At 40.1% G+C, this 12,690-nt stretch overlaps 19 non-coding genes and 8 pseudogenes across 19 annotated transcripts; all 27 read right to left on the reverse strand.

The window, feature by feature from the left end:
• Positions 1–248: 248 nt before the first annotated feature.
• LOC146036552 (5S ribosomal RNA) lies at positions 249–367 on the reverse strand (annotated as a pseudogene).
• Positions 368–712: 345 nt separating this feature from the next.
• Positions 713–831, reverse strand: LOC146045910 (5S ribosomal RNA). The gene has a single exon (XR_014465679.1). It is a non-coding gene; the product is annotated as a 5S ribosomal RNA (ribosomal RNA).
• A 345-nt stretch (positions 832–1,176) lies between these two features.
• LOC146046203 (5S ribosomal RNA) lies at positions 1,177–1,295 on the reverse strand. The gene has a single exon (XR_014465785.1). It is a non-coding gene; the product is annotated as a 5S ribosomal RNA (ribosomal RNA).
• Positions 1,296–1,641: 346 nt separating this feature from the next.
• On the reverse strand, positions 1,642–1,760 carry LOC146036979 (5S ribosomal RNA; annotated as a pseudogene).
• A 345-nt stretch (positions 1,761–2,105) lies between these two features.
• Positions 2,106–2,224, reverse strand: LOC146048093 (5S ribosomal RNA). Its single transcript, XR_014466088.1, has one exon. It is a non-coding gene; the product is annotated as a 5S ribosomal RNA (ribosomal RNA).
• A 345-nt stretch (positions 2,225–2,569) lies between these two features.
• Positions 2,570–2,688, reverse strand: LOC146044602 (5S ribosomal RNA). The gene has a single exon (XR_014465044.1). It is a non-coding gene; the product is annotated as a 5S ribosomal RNA (ribosomal RNA).
• A 345-nt stretch (positions 2,689–3,033) lies between these two features.
• On the reverse strand, positions 3,034–3,152 carry LOC146035859 (5S ribosomal RNA; annotated as a pseudogene).
• Positions 3,153–3,497: 345 nt separating this feature from the next.
• Positions 3,498–3,616, reverse strand: LOC146040031 (5S ribosomal RNA). Its single transcript, XR_014463208.1, has one exon. It is a non-coding gene; the product is annotated as a 5S ribosomal RNA (ribosomal RNA).
• A 345-nt stretch (positions 3,617–3,961) lies between these two features.
• LOC146033439 (5S ribosomal RNA) lies at positions 3,962–4,080 on the reverse strand. Its single transcript, XR_014458854.1, has one exon. It is a non-coding gene; the product is annotated as a 5S ribosomal RNA (ribosomal RNA).
• A 345-nt stretch (positions 4,081–4,425) lies between these two features.
• LOC146047851 (5S ribosomal RNA) lies at positions 4,426–4,544 on the reverse strand. Its single transcript, XR_014466066.1, has one exon. It is a non-coding gene; the product is annotated as a 5S ribosomal RNA (ribosomal RNA).
• Positions 4,545–4,889: 345 nt separating this feature from the next.
• On the reverse strand, positions 4,890–5,008 carry LOC146047707 (5S ribosomal RNA). The gene has a single exon (XR_014466053.1). It is a non-coding gene; the product is annotated as a 5S ribosomal RNA (ribosomal RNA).
• Positions 5,009–5,354: 346 nt separating this feature from the next.
• On the reverse strand, positions 5,355–5,473 carry LOC146046313 (5S ribosomal RNA). Its single transcript, XR_014465847.1, has one exon. It is a non-coding gene; the product is annotated as a 5S ribosomal RNA (ribosomal RNA).
• A 345-nt stretch (positions 5,474–5,818) lies between these two features.
• On the reverse strand, positions 5,819–5,937 carry LOC146034852 (5S ribosomal RNA). Its single transcript, XR_014460261.1, has one exon. It is a non-coding gene; the product is annotated as a 5S ribosomal RNA (ribosomal RNA).
• A 346-nt stretch (positions 5,938–6,283) lies between these two features.
• LOC146036279 (5S ribosomal RNA) lies at positions 6,284–6,402 on the reverse strand (annotated as a pseudogene).
• A 345-nt stretch (positions 6,403–6,747) lies between these two features.
• LOC146033694 (5S ribosomal RNA) lies at positions 6,748–6,866 on the reverse strand. Its single transcript, XR_014459108.1, has one exon. It is a non-coding gene; the product is annotated as a 5S ribosomal RNA (ribosomal RNA).
• Positions 6,867–7,212: 346 nt separating this feature from the next.
• On the reverse strand, positions 7,213–7,331 carry LOC146033771 (5S ribosomal RNA). Its single transcript, XR_014459185.1, has one exon. It is a non-coding gene; the product is annotated as a 5S ribosomal RNA (ribosomal RNA).
• A 346-nt stretch (positions 7,332–7,677) lies between these two features.
• LOC146036273 (5S ribosomal RNA) lies at positions 7,678–7,796 on the reverse strand (annotated as a pseudogene).
• A 345-nt stretch (positions 7,797–8,141) lies between these two features.
• Positions 8,142–8,260, reverse strand: LOC146048104 (5S ribosomal RNA). Its single transcript, XR_014466089.1, has one exon. It is a non-coding gene; the product is annotated as a 5S ribosomal RNA (ribosomal RNA).
• A 346-nt stretch (positions 8,261–8,606) lies between these two features.
• On the reverse strand, positions 8,607–8,725 carry LOC146047862 (5S ribosomal RNA). Its single transcript, XR_014466067.1, has one exon. It is a non-coding gene; the product is annotated as a 5S ribosomal RNA (ribosomal RNA).
• Positions 8,726–9,068: 343 nt separating this feature from the next.
• On the reverse strand, positions 9,069–9,187 carry LOC146047829 (5S ribosomal RNA). The gene has a single exon (XR_014466064.1). It is a non-coding gene; the product is annotated as a 5S ribosomal RNA (ribosomal RNA).
• Positions 9,188–9,533: 346 nt separating this feature from the next.
• LOC146034081 (5S ribosomal RNA) lies at positions 9,534–9,652 on the reverse strand. Its single transcript, XR_014459493.1, has one exon. It is a non-coding gene; the product is annotated as a 5S ribosomal RNA (ribosomal RNA).
• A 345-nt stretch (positions 9,653–9,997) lies between these two features.
• Positions 9,998–10,116, reverse strand: LOC146034863 (5S ribosomal RNA). The gene has a single exon (XR_014460272.1). It is a non-coding gene; the product is annotated as a 5S ribosomal RNA (ribosomal RNA).
• Positions 10,117–10,462: 346 nt separating this feature from the next.
• On the reverse strand, positions 10,463–10,581 carry LOC146036343 (5S ribosomal RNA; annotated as a pseudogene).
• A 345-nt stretch (positions 10,582–10,926) lies between these two features.
• Positions 10,927–11,045, reverse strand: LOC146047784 (5S ribosomal RNA). Its single transcript, XR_014466060.1, has one exon. It is a non-coding gene; the product is annotated as a 5S ribosomal RNA (ribosomal RNA).
• Positions 11,046–11,390: 345 nt separating this feature from the next.
• Positions 11,391–11,509, reverse strand: LOC146036691 (5S ribosomal RNA; annotated as a pseudogene).
• Positions 11,510–11,854: 345 nt separating this feature from the next.
• LOC146038254 (5S ribosomal RNA) lies at positions 11,855–11,973 on the reverse strand (annotated as a pseudogene).
• Positions 11,974–12,318: 345 nt separating this feature from the next.
• Positions 12,319–12,437, reverse strand: LOC146044723 (5S ribosomal RNA). Its single transcript, XR_014465165.1, has one exon. It is a non-coding gene; the product is annotated as a 5S ribosomal RNA (ribosomal RNA).
• Positions 12,438–12,690: the final 253 nt, after the last annotated feature.

Below are 12,690 nucleotides of genomic sequence, written 5' to 3' on the forward strand. Positions count from 1 at the left end.
GTTGGTAATGTAAAAAGACCTACAGGACATGATATTAGCAGGGGGTCTTAAATTAAACTACTAAAGAGGCTCAACACTGTTTAGCTGCCAAAAGCAGTTGGAATTGGGCCTAAACAGTGTGGTAAGTCTTTAGGTGATGGCTATTGTGTCTGTTTGACCTCTTCCAAATGTCTGTGCTGGCAATAAAAAGAAAAAGTTTCCAATTTAAATAGCTAGAGAATAAAAACAATTTGCCAGTAATGTGAAAAAATCTACAGCACCTGGTGTTCCCATGTGGTCTCCCACCCAAGTACTAACCAGGCCCATCACTGCTTAGCTTCAAAGAACAGACGAGATTGGGCCTATCCAATGTGGTATGGCTGTAGGTGAGATACAGGCACTTTTTTGCCCTCTTCTACTTCTATCACCAGGTAAGCTAACACAAAAGTTTCCTAACTGTATTGGCTTACTGAAAAAAATCATGTGTTGGTAATGTAAAAAGACCTACAGGACATGATATTAGCAGGGGGTCTTAAATTAAACTACAAAAGAGGTTCAACACTGTTTAGCTGCCAAAAGCAGTTGGAATTGGGCCTAAACAATGTGGTAAGTCTTTAGGTGATGGCTATTGTGTCTGTTTGACCTCTTCCAAATGTCTGTGCTGGCAATAAAAAGAAAAAGTTTCCAATTTAAATAGCTAGAGAATAAAAACAATTTGCCAGTAATGTGAAAAAACCTACAGCACCTGGTGTTCCCATGTGGTCTCCCACCCAAGTACTAACCAGACCCAACACTGCTTAGCTTCCAAGATCAGACGAGATTGGGCCTATCCAATGTGGTATGGCTGTAGGTGAGATACAGGCACTTTTTTGCCCTCTTCTACATCTATCACCCGGTAAGCTAATAAAAAAGTTTCCTAACTGTATTGGCTTACTGAAAAAAATCATGTGTTGGTAATGTAAAAAGACCTACAGGACATGATATTAGCAGGGGGTCTTAAATTAAACTACTAAAGAGGCTCAACACTGTTTAGCTGCCAAAAGCAGTTGGAATTGGGCCTAAACAGTGTGGTAAGTCTTTAGGTGATGGCTATTGTGTCTGTTTGACCTCTTCCAAATGTCTGTACTGGCAATAAAAAGAAAAAGTTTCCAATTTAAATAGCTAGAGAATAAAAACAATTTGCCAGTAATGTGAAAAAACCTACAGCACCTGGTGTTCCCATGTGGTCTCCCACCCAAGTACTAACCAGGCCCAACACTGCTTAGCTTCCAAGATCAGGCGAGATTGGGCCTATCCAATGTGGTATGGCTGTAGGTGACATACAGGCACTTTTTTGCCCTCTTCTACATCTATCACCAGGTAAGCTAATAAAAAAGTTTCCTAACTGTATTGGCTTACTGAAAAAAAATCATGTGTTGGTAATGTAAAAAGACCTACAGGACATGATATTAGCAGGGGGTCTTAAATTAAACTACTAAAGAGGCTCAACACTGTTTAGCTGCCAAAAGCAGTTGGAATTGGGCCTAAACAGTGTGGTAAAACTTTAGGTGATGGCTATTGTGTCTGTTTGACCTCTTCCAAATGTCTGTGCTGGCAATACAAAGAAAAAGTTTCCAATTTAAATAGCTAGAGAATAAAAACAATTTGCCAGTAATGTGAAAAAACCTACAGCACCTGGTGTTCCCATGTGGTCTCCCACCCAAGTACTAACCCGGCCCAACACTGCTTAGCTTCCAAGAGTGGACGAGATAGGGCCGATCCAATGTGGTATGGCTGTAAGTGAGATACAGGCACTTTTTTGCCCTCTTCTACTTCTATCACCATGTAAGCTAATAAAAAAGTTTCCTAACTGTATTGGCTTACTGAAAAAAATCATGTGTTGGTAATGTAAAAAGACCTACAGGACATGATATTAGCAGGGGGTCTTAAATTAAACTACTAAAGAGGCTCAACACTGTTTAGCTGCCAAAAGCAATTGGAATTGGGCCTAAACAGTGTGGTAAGTCTTTAGGTGATGGCTATTGTGTCTGTTTGACCTCTTCCAAATGTCTGTGCTGGCAATAAAAAGAAAAAGTTTCCAATTTAAATAGCTAGAGAATAAAAACAATTTGCCAGTAATGTGAAAAAACCTACAGCACCTGGTGTTCCCATGTGGTCTCCCACCCAAGTACTAACCAGGCCAAACACTGCTTAGCTTCCAAGATCAGACGAGATTGGGCCTATCCAATGTGGTATGGCTGTAGGTGAGATACAGGCTCTTTTTTGCCCTCTTCTACATCTATCACCAGGTAAGCTAATAAAAAAGTTTCCTAACTGTATTGGCTTACTGAAAAAAATCATGTGTTGGTAATGTAAAAAGACCTACAGGACATGATATTAGCAGGGGGTCTTAAATTAAACTACTAAAGAGGCTCAACACTGTTTAGCTGCCAAAAGCAGTTGGAATTGGGCCTAAACAGTGTGGTAAGTCTTTAGGTGATGACTATTGTGTCTGTTTGACCTCTTCCAAATGTCTGTGCTGGCAATAAAAAGAAAAAGTTTCCAATTTAAATAGCTAGAGAATAAAAACAATTTGCCAGTAATGTGAAAAAACCTACAGCACCTGGTGTTCCCATGTGGTCTCCCACCCAAGTACTAACCAGGCCCAACACTGCTTAGCTTCCAAGATCGGACGAGATTGGGCCGATCCAATGTGGTATGGCTGTAAGTGAGATACAGGCACTTTTTTGCCCTCTTCTACTTCTATCACCAGGTAAGCTAATAAAAAAGTTTCCTAACTGTATTGGCTTACTGAAAAAAATCATGTGTTGGTAATGTAAAAAGACCTACAGGACATGATATTAGCAGGGGGTCTTAAATTAAACTACTAAAGAGGCTCAACACTGTTTAGCTGCCAAAAGCAGTTGGAATTGGGCCTAAACAGTGTGGTAAGTCTTTAGGTGATGGCTATTGTGTCTGTTTGACCTCTTCCAAATGTCTGTGCTGGCAATAAAAAGAAAAAGTTTCCAATTTAAATAGCTAGAGAATAAAAACAATTTGCCAGTAATGTGAAAAAACCTACAGCACCTGGTGTTCCCATGTGGTCTCCCACCCAAGTACTAACCAGGCCCAACACTGTTTAGCTTCAAAGATCAGACAAGATTGGGCCTATCCAATGTGGTATGGCTGTAGGTGAGATACCGGCACTTTTTTGCCCTCTTCTACTTCTATCACCAGGTAAGCTAATACAAAAGTTTCCTAACTGTATTGGCTTACTGAAAAAAATCATGTGTTGGTAATGTAAAAAGACCTACAGGACATGATATTAGCAGGGGGTCTTAAATTAAACTACAAAAGAGGCTCAACACTGTTTAGCTGCCAAAAGCAGTTGGAATTGGGCCTAAACAGTGTGGTAAGTCTTTAGGTGATGGCTATTGTGTCTGTTTGACCTCTTCCAAATGTCTGTGCTGGTAATAAAAAGAAAAAGTTTCCAATTTAAATAGCTAGAGAATAAAAACAATTTGCCAGTAATGTGAAAAAACCTACAGCACCTGGTGTTCCCATGTGGTCTCCCACCCAAGTACTAACCAGGCCCAACACTGCTTAGCTTCCAAGATCAGACGAGATTGGGACTATCCAATGTGGTATGGCTGTAGGTGAGATACAGGCACTTTTTTGCCCTCTTCTACATCTATCACCAGGTAAGCTAATAAAAAAGTTTCCTAACTGTATTGGCTTACTGAAAAAAATCATGTGTTGGTAATGTAAAAAGACCTACAGGACATGATATTAGCAGGGGGTCTTAAATTAAACTACTAAAGAGGCTCAACACTGTTTAGCTGCCAAAAGCAGTTGGAATTGGGCCTAAACAGTGTGGTAAGTCTTTAGGTGATGGCTATTGTGTCTGTTTGACCTCTTCCAAATGTCTGTGCTGGTAATAAAAAGAAAAAGTTTCCAATTTAAATAGCTAGAGAATAAAAACAATTTGCCAGTAATGTGAAAAAACCTACAGCAACTGGTGTTCCCATGTGGTCTCCCACCCAAGTACTAACCAGGCCCAACACTGCTTAGCTTCCAAGATCAGACGAGATTGGGCCTATCCAATGTGGTATGGCTGTAGGTGAGATACAGGCACTTTTTTGCCCTCTTCTACATCTATCACCAGGGAAGCTAATAAAAAAGTTTCCTAACTGTATTGGCTTACTGAAAAAAATCATGTGTTGGTAATGTAAAAAGACCTACAGGACATGATATTAGCAGGGGGTCTTAAATTAAACTACTAAAGAGGCTCAACACTGTTTAGCTGCCAAAAGCAGTTGGAATTGGGCCTAAACAGTGTGGTAAGTCTTTAGGTGATGGCTATTGTGTCTGTTTGACCTCTTCCAAATGTCTGTGCTGGCAATAAAAAGAAAATGTTTCCAATTTAAATAGCTAGAGAATAAAAACAATTTGCCAGTAATGTGAAAAAACCTACAGCACCTGGTGTTCCCATGTGGTCTCCCACCCAAGTACTAACCAGGCCCAACACTGCTTAGCTTCCAAGATCGGACAAGATTGGGCCGATCCAATGTGGTATGGCTGTAGGTGAGATACAGCCACTTTTTTGCCTTCTTCTACTTCTATCACCAGGTAAGCTAATAAAAAAGTTTCCTAACTGTATTGGCTTACTGAAAAAAATCATGTGTTGGTAATGTAAAAAGACCTACAGGACATGATATTAGCAGGGGGTCTTAAATTAAACTACTAAAGAGGCTCAACACTGTTTAGCTGCCAAAAGCAGTTGGAATTGGGCCTAAACAGTGTGGTAAGTCTTTAGGTGATGGCTATTGTGTCTGTTTGACCTCTTCCAAATGTCTGTACTGGCAATAAAAAAAAAAAGTTTCCAATTTAAATAGCTAGAGAATAAAAACAATTTGCCAGTAATGTGAAAAAACCTACAGCACCTGGTGTTCCCATGTGGTCTCCCACCCAAGTACTAACCAGGCCCAACACTGCTTAGCTTCCAAGATCAGACGAGATTGGGCCTATCCAATGTGGTATGGCTGTAGGTGAGATACAGGCACTTTTTTGCCCTCTTCTATATCTATCACCAGGTAAGCTAATAAAAAAGTTTCCTAACTGTATTGGCTTACTGAAAAAAATCATGTGTTGGTAATGTAAAAAGACCTACAGGACATGATATTAGCAGGGGGTCTTAAATTAAATTACTAAAGAGGCTCAACACTGTTTAGCTGCCAAAAGCAGTTGGAATTGGGCCTAAACAGTGTGGTAAGTCTTTAGGTGATGGCTATTGTGTCTGTTTGACCTCTTCCAAATGTCTGTGCTGGCAATAAAAAGAAAAAGTTTCCAATTTAAATAGCTAGAGAATAAAAACAATTTGCCAGTAATGTGAAAAAAACCTACAGCACCTGGAGTTCCCATGTGGTCTCCCACCCAAGTACTAATCAGGCCCAACACTGCTTAGCTTCCAAGATCAGACGAGATTGGGCTGATCCATTGTGGTATGGCTGTAGGTGAGATACAAGCACTTTTTTGCCCTCTTCTACTTATATCACCAGGTAAGCTAATAAAAAAGTTTCCTAACTGTATTGGCTTACTGAAAAAAATCATGTGTTGGTAATGTAAAAAGACCTACAGGACATGATATTAGCAGGGGGTCTTAAATTAAACTACTAAAGAGGCTCAACACTGTTTAGCTGCCAAAAGCAGTTGGAATTGGGCCTAAACAGTGTGGTAAGTCTTTAGGTGATGGCTATTGTGTCTGTTTGACCTCTTCCAAATGTCTGTGCTGGCAATAAAAAGAAAAAGTTTCCAATTTAAATAGCTAGAGAATAAAAACAATTTGCCAGTAATGTGAAAAAACCTACAGCACCTGGTGTTCCCATGTGGTCTCCCACCCAAGTACTAACCAGGCCCAACTCTACTTAGCTTCCAAGATCAGATGAGATTGGGCCTATCCAATGTGGTATGGCTGTATGTGAGATACAGGCACTTTTTTGCCCTCTTCTACATCTATCACCAGGTAAGCTAATAAAAAAGTTTCCTAACTGTATTGGCTTACTGAAAAAAATCATGTGTTGGTAATGTAAAAAGACCTACAGGACATGATATTAGCAGGGGGTCTTAAATTAAACTACTAAAGAGGCTCAACACTGTTTAGCTGCCAAAAGCAGTTGGAATTGGGCCTAAACAGTGTGGTAAGTCTTTAGGTGATGGCTATTGTGTCTGTTTGACCTCTTCCAAATGTCTGTGCTGGCAATAAAAAGAAAAATGTTTCCAATTTAAATAGCTAGAGAATAAAAACAATTTGCCAGTAATGTGAAAAAATCAACAGCACCTGGTGTTCCCATGTGGTCTCCCACCCAAGTACTAACCAGGCCCAACACTGCTTAGCTTCAAAGATCAGACGAGATTGGGCCTATCCAATGTGGTATGGCTGTAGGCGAGATACAGGCACTTTTTTGCCCTCTTCTACTTCTATCACCAGGTAAGCTAACACAAAAGTTTCCTAACTGTATTGGCTTACTGAAAAAAATCATGTGTTGGTAATGTAAAAAGACCTACAGGACATGATATTAGCAGGGGGTCTTAAATTAAACTACAAAAGAGGTTCAACACTGTTTAGCTGCCAAAAGCAGTTGGAATTGGGCCTAAACAATGTGGTAAGTCTTTAGGTGATGGCTATTGTGTCTGTTTGACCTCTTCCAAATGTCTGTGCTGGCAATAAAAAGAAAAAGTTTCCAATTCAAATAGCTAGAGAATAAAAACAATTTGCCAGTAATGTGAAAAAACCTACAGCACCTGGTGTTCCCATGTGGTCTCCCACCCAAGTACTAACCAGACCCAACACTGCTTAGCTTCCAAGATCAGACGAGATTGGGCCTATCCAATGTGATATGGCTGTAGGTGAGATACAGGCACTTTTTTGCCCTCTTCTACATCTATCACCCGGTAAGCTAATAAAAAAGTTTCCTAACTGTATTGGCTTACTGAAAAAAAATCATGTGTTGGTAATGTAAAAAGACCTACAGGACATGATATTAGCAGGGGGTCTTAAATTAAACTACTAAAGCGGCTCAACACTGTTTAGCTGCCAAAAGCAGTTGGAATTGGGCCTAAACAGTGTGGTAAGTCTTTAGGTGATGGCTATTGTGTCTGTTTGACCTCTTCCAAATGTCTGTACTGGCAATAAAAAGAAAAAGTTTCCAATTTAAATAGCTAGAGAATAAAAACAATTTGCCAGTAATGTGAAAAAACCTACAGCACCTGGTGTTCGCATGTGGTCTCCCACCCAAGTACTAACCAGGCCCAACACTGCTTAGCTTCCAAGATCAGGCGAGATTGGGCCTATCCAATGTGGTATGGCTGTAGGTGAGATACAGGCACTTTTTTGCCCTCTTCTACATCTATCACCAGGTAAGCTAATAAAAAAGTTTCCTAACTGTATTGGCTTACTGAAAAAAAATCATGTGTTGGTAATGTAAAAAGACCTACAGGACATGATATTAGCAGGGGGTCTTAAATTAAACTACTAAAGAGGCTCAACACTGTTTAGCTGCCAAAAGCAGTTGGAATTGGGCCTAAACAGTGTGGTAAAACTTTAGGTGATGGCTATTGTGTGTGTTTGACCTCTTCCAAATGTCTGTGCTGGCAATACAAAGAAAAAGTTTCCAATTTAAATAGCTAGAGAATAAAAACAATTTGCCAGTAATGTGAAAAAACCTACAGCACCTGGTGTTCCCATGTGGTCTCCCACCCAAGTACTAACCCAGCCCAACACTGCTTAGCTTCCAAGAGCGGACGAGATAGGGCCGATCCAATGTGGTATGGCTGTAAGTGAGATACAGGCACTTTTTTGCCCTCTTCTACTTCTATCACCATGTAAGCTAATAAAAAAGTTTCCTAACTGTATTGGCTTACTGAAAAAAATCATGTGTTGGTAATGTAAAAAGACCTACAGGACATGATATTAGCAGGGGGTCTTAAATTAAACTACTAAAGAGGCTCAACACTGTTTAGCTGCCAAAAGCAATTGGAATTGGGCCTAAACAGTGTGGTAAGTCTTTAGGTGATGGCTATTGTGTCTGTTTGACCTCTTCCAAATGTCTGTGCTGGCAATAAAAAGAAAAAGTTTCCAATTTAAATAGCTAGAGAATAAAAACAATTTGCCAGTAATGTGAAAAAACCTACAGCACCTGGTGTTCCCATGTGGTCTCCCACCCAAGTACTAACCAGGCCAAACACTGCTTAGCTTCCAAGATCAGACGAGATTGGGCCTATCCAATGTGGTATGGCTGTAGGTGAGATACAGGCTCTTTTTTGCCCTCTTCTACATCTATCACCAGGTAAGCTAATAAAAAAGTTTCCTAACTGTATTGGCTTACTGAAAAAAATCATGTGTTGGTAATGTAAAAAGACCTACAGGACATGATATTAGCAGGGGGTCTTAAATTAAACTACTAAAGAGGCTCAACACTGTTTAGCTGCCAAAAGCAGTTGGAATTGGGCCTAAACAGTGTGGTAAGTCTTTAGGTGATGGCTATTGTGTCTGTTTGACCTCTTCCAAATGTCTGTGCTGGCAATAAAAAGAAAATGTTTCCAATTTAAATAGCTAGAGAATAAAAACAATTTGCCAGTAATGTGAAAAAAACCTACAGCACCTGGTGTTCCCATGTGGTCTCCCACCCAAGTACTAACCAGGCCCAACACTGCTTAGCTTCCAAGATCGGACAAGATTGGGCCGATCCAATGTGGTATGGCTGTAGGTGAGATACAGCCACTTTTTTGCCTTCTTCTACTTCTATCACCAGGTAAGCTAATAAAAAAGTTTCCTAACTGTATTGGCTTACTGAAAAAAATCATGTGTTGGTAATGTAAAAAGACCTACAGGACATGATATTAGCAGGGGGTCTTAAATTAAACTACTAAAGAGGCTCAACACTGTTTAGCTGCCAAAAGCAGTTGGAATTGGGCCTAAACAGTGTGGTAAGTCTTTAGGTGATGGCTATTGTGTCTGTTTGACCTCTTCCAAATGTCTGTACTGGCAATAAAAAAAAAGTTTCCAATTTAAATAGCTAGAGAATAAATACAATTTGCCAGTAATGTGAAAAAACCTACAGCACCTGGTGTTCCCATGTGGTCTCCCACCCAAGTACTAACCAGGCCCAACACTGCTTAGCTTCCAAGATCAGACGAGATTGGGCCTATCCAATGTGGTATGGCTGTAGGTGAGATACAGGCACTTTTTTGCCCTCTTCTACTTCTATCACCAGGTAAGCTAATAAAAAAGTTTCCTAACTGTATTGGCTTACTGAAAAAAATCATGTGTTGGTAATGTAAAAAGACCTACAGGACATGATATTAGCAGGGGGTCTTAAATTAAATTACTAAAGAGGCTCAACACTGTTTAGCTGCCAAAAGCAGTTGGAATTGGGCCTAAACAGTGTGGTAAGTCTTTAGGTGATGGCTATTGTGTCTGTTTGACCTCTTCCAAATGTCTGTGCTGGCAATAAAAAGAAAAAGTTTCCAATTTAAATAGCTAGAGAATAAAAACAATTTGCCAGTAATGTGAAAAAAACCTACAGCACCTGGAGTTCCCATGTGGTCTCCCACCCAAGTACTAATCAGGCCCAACACTGCTTAGCTTCCAAGAACAGACGAGATTGGGCCGATCCAATGTGGTATGGCTGTAGGTGAGATACAAGCACTTTTTTGCCCTCTTCTACTTCTATCACCAGGTAAGCTAATAAAAAAGTTTCCTAACTGTATTGGCTTACTGAAAAAAATCATGTGTTGGTAATGTAAAAAGACCTACAGGACATGATATTAGCAGGGGGTCTTAAATTAAACTACTAAAGAGGCTCAACACTGTTTAGCTGCCAAAAGCAGTTGGAATTGGGCCTAAACAGTGTGGTAAGTCTTTAGGTGATGGCTATTGTGTCTGTTTGACCTCTTCCAAATGTCTGTGCTGGCAATAAAAAGAAAAAGTTTCCAATTTAAATAGCTAGAGAATAAAAACAATTTGCCAGTAATGTGAAAAAACCTACAGCACCTGGTGTTCCCATGTGGTCTCCCACCCAAGTACTAACCAGGCCCAACTCTACTTAGCTTCCAAGATCAGATGAGATTGGGCCTATCCAATGTGGTATGGCTGTATGTGAGATACAGGCTCTTTTTTGCCCTCTTCTACATCTATCACCAGGTAAGCTAATAAAAAAGTTTCCTAACTGTATTGGCTTACTGAAAAAAATCATGTGTTGGTAATGTAAAAAGACCTACAGGACATGATATTAGCAGGGGGTCTTAAATTAAACTACTAAAGAGGCTCAACACTGTTTAGCTGCCAAAAGCAGTTGGAATTGGGCCTAAACAGTGTGGTAAGTCTTTAGGTGATGGCTATTGTGTCTGTTTGACCTCTTCCAAATGTCTGTGCTGGCAATAAAAAGAAAAATGTTTCCAATTTAAATAGCTAGAGAATAAAAACAATTTGCCAATAATGTGAAAAAATCGACAGCACCTGGTGTTCCCATGTGGTCTCCCACCCAAGTACTAACCAGGCCCAACACTGCTTAGCTTCAAAGATCAGACGAGATTGGGCCTATCCAATGTGGTATGGCTGTAGGCGAGATACAGGCACTTTTTTGCCCTCTTCTACTTCTATCACCAGGTAAGCTAACACAAAAGTTTCTTAACTGTATTGGCTTACTGAAAAAAATCATGTGTTGGTAATGTAAAAAGACCTACAGGACATGATATTAGCAGGGGGTCTTAAATTAAACTACTAAAGAGGCTCAACACTGTTTAGCTGCCAAAAGCAGTTGGAATTGGGCCTAAACAGTGTGGTAAGTCTTTAGGTGATGGCTATTGTGTTTGTTTGACCTCTTCCAAATGTCTGTGCTGGCAATAAAAAGAAAAAGTTTCCAATTTAAATAGCTAGAGAATAAAAACAATTTGCCAGTAATGTGAAAAAACCTACAGCACCTGGTGTTCCCATGTGGTCTCCCACCCAAGTACTAACCCGGCCCAACACTGCTTAGCTTCCAAGATCGGACGAGATTGGGCCGATCCAATGTGGTATGGCTGTACGTGAGATACAGGCACTTTTTTGCCCTCTTCTACTTCTATCACCATGTAAGCTAATAAAAAAGTTTCCTAACTGTATTGGCTTACTGAAAAAAATCATGTGTTGGTAATGTAAAAAGACCTACAGGACATGATATTAGCAGGGGGTCTTAAATTAAACTACTATAGAGGCTCAACACTGTTTAGCTGCCAAAAGCAGTTGGAATTGGGCCTAAACAGTGTGGTAAGTCTTTAGGTGATGGCTATTGTGTCTGTTTGACCTCTTCCAAATGTCTGTGCTGGCAATAAAAAGAAAAAGTTTCCAATTTAAATAGCTAGAGAATAAAAACTATTTGCCAGTAATGTGAAAAAAACCACAGCACCTGGTGTTCCCATGTGGTCTCCCACCCAAGTACTAACCAGGCCAAACACTGCTTAGCTTCCAAGATCAGACGAGATTGGGCCGATCCAATGTGGTATGGCTGTAAATGAGATACAGGCACTTTTTTGCCCTCTTCTACATCTATCACCAGGTAAGCTAATACAAAAGTTTCCTAACTGTATTGGCTTACTGAAAAAAATCATGTGTTGGTAATGTAAAAAGACCTACAGGACATGATATTAGCAGGGGGTCTTAAATTAAACTACTAAAGAGGCTCAACACTGTTTAGCTGCCAAAAGCAGTTGAAATTGGGCCTAAACAGTGTGGTAAGTCTTTAGGTGATGGCTATTGTGTCTGTTTGACCTCTTCCAAATGTCTGTGCTGGCAATAAAAAGAAAAAGTTTCCAATTTAAATAGCTAGAGAATAAAAACTATTTGCCAGTAATGTGAAAAACCCTACTGCACCTGGTGTTCCCATGTGGTCTCCCACCGAAGTACTAACCAGGCCAAACACTGCTTAGCTTCCAAGATCAGACAAGATTGGGCCGATCCAATGTGGTATGGCTGTAAGTGAGATACAGGCACTTTTTTGCCCTCTTCTACATCTATCACCAGGTAAGCTAATAAAAAAGTTTCCTAACTGTATTGGCTTACTGAAAAAAATCATGTGTTGGTAATGTAAAAAGACCTACAGGACATGATATTAGCAGGGGGTCTAAAATTAAACTACTAAAGAGGCTCAACACTGTTTAGCTGCCAAAAGCAGTTGGAATTGGGCCTAAACAGTGTGGTAAGTCTTTAGGTGATGGCTATTGTGTCTGTTTGACCTCTTCCAAATGTCTGTGCTGGCAATAAAAAGAAAAAGTTTCCAATTTAAATAGCTAGAGAATAAAAACAATTTGCCAGTAATGTGAAAAAACCTACAGCACCTGGTGTTCCCATGTGGTCTCCCACCCAAGTACTAACCAGGCCCAACACTGCTTAGCTTCCAAGATCGGACGAGATTGGGCCGATCCAATGTGGTATGGCTGTAAGTGAGATACAGGCACTTTTTTGCCCTCTTCTACTTCTATCACCAGGTAAGCTAATAAAAAAGTTTCCTAACTGTATTGGCTTACTGAAAAAAATCATGTGTTGGTAATGTAAAAAGACCTACAGGACATGATATTAGCAGGGGGTCTTAAATTAAACTACTAAAGAGGCTCAACACTGTTTAGCTGCCAAAAGCAGTTGGAATTGGGCCTAAACAGTGTGGTAAGTCTTTAGGTGATGGCTATTGTGTCTGTTTG

Source organism: Crinia signifera, chromosome 1 (genome assembly GCF_055691185.1).
Source record: "Crinia signifera chromosome 1, ASM5569118v1, whole genome shotgun sequence".
In the NCBI taxonomy this organism is placed as follows: Eukaryota; Metazoa; Chordata; class Amphibia; order Anura; family Myobatrachidae; genus Crinia; species Crinia signifera.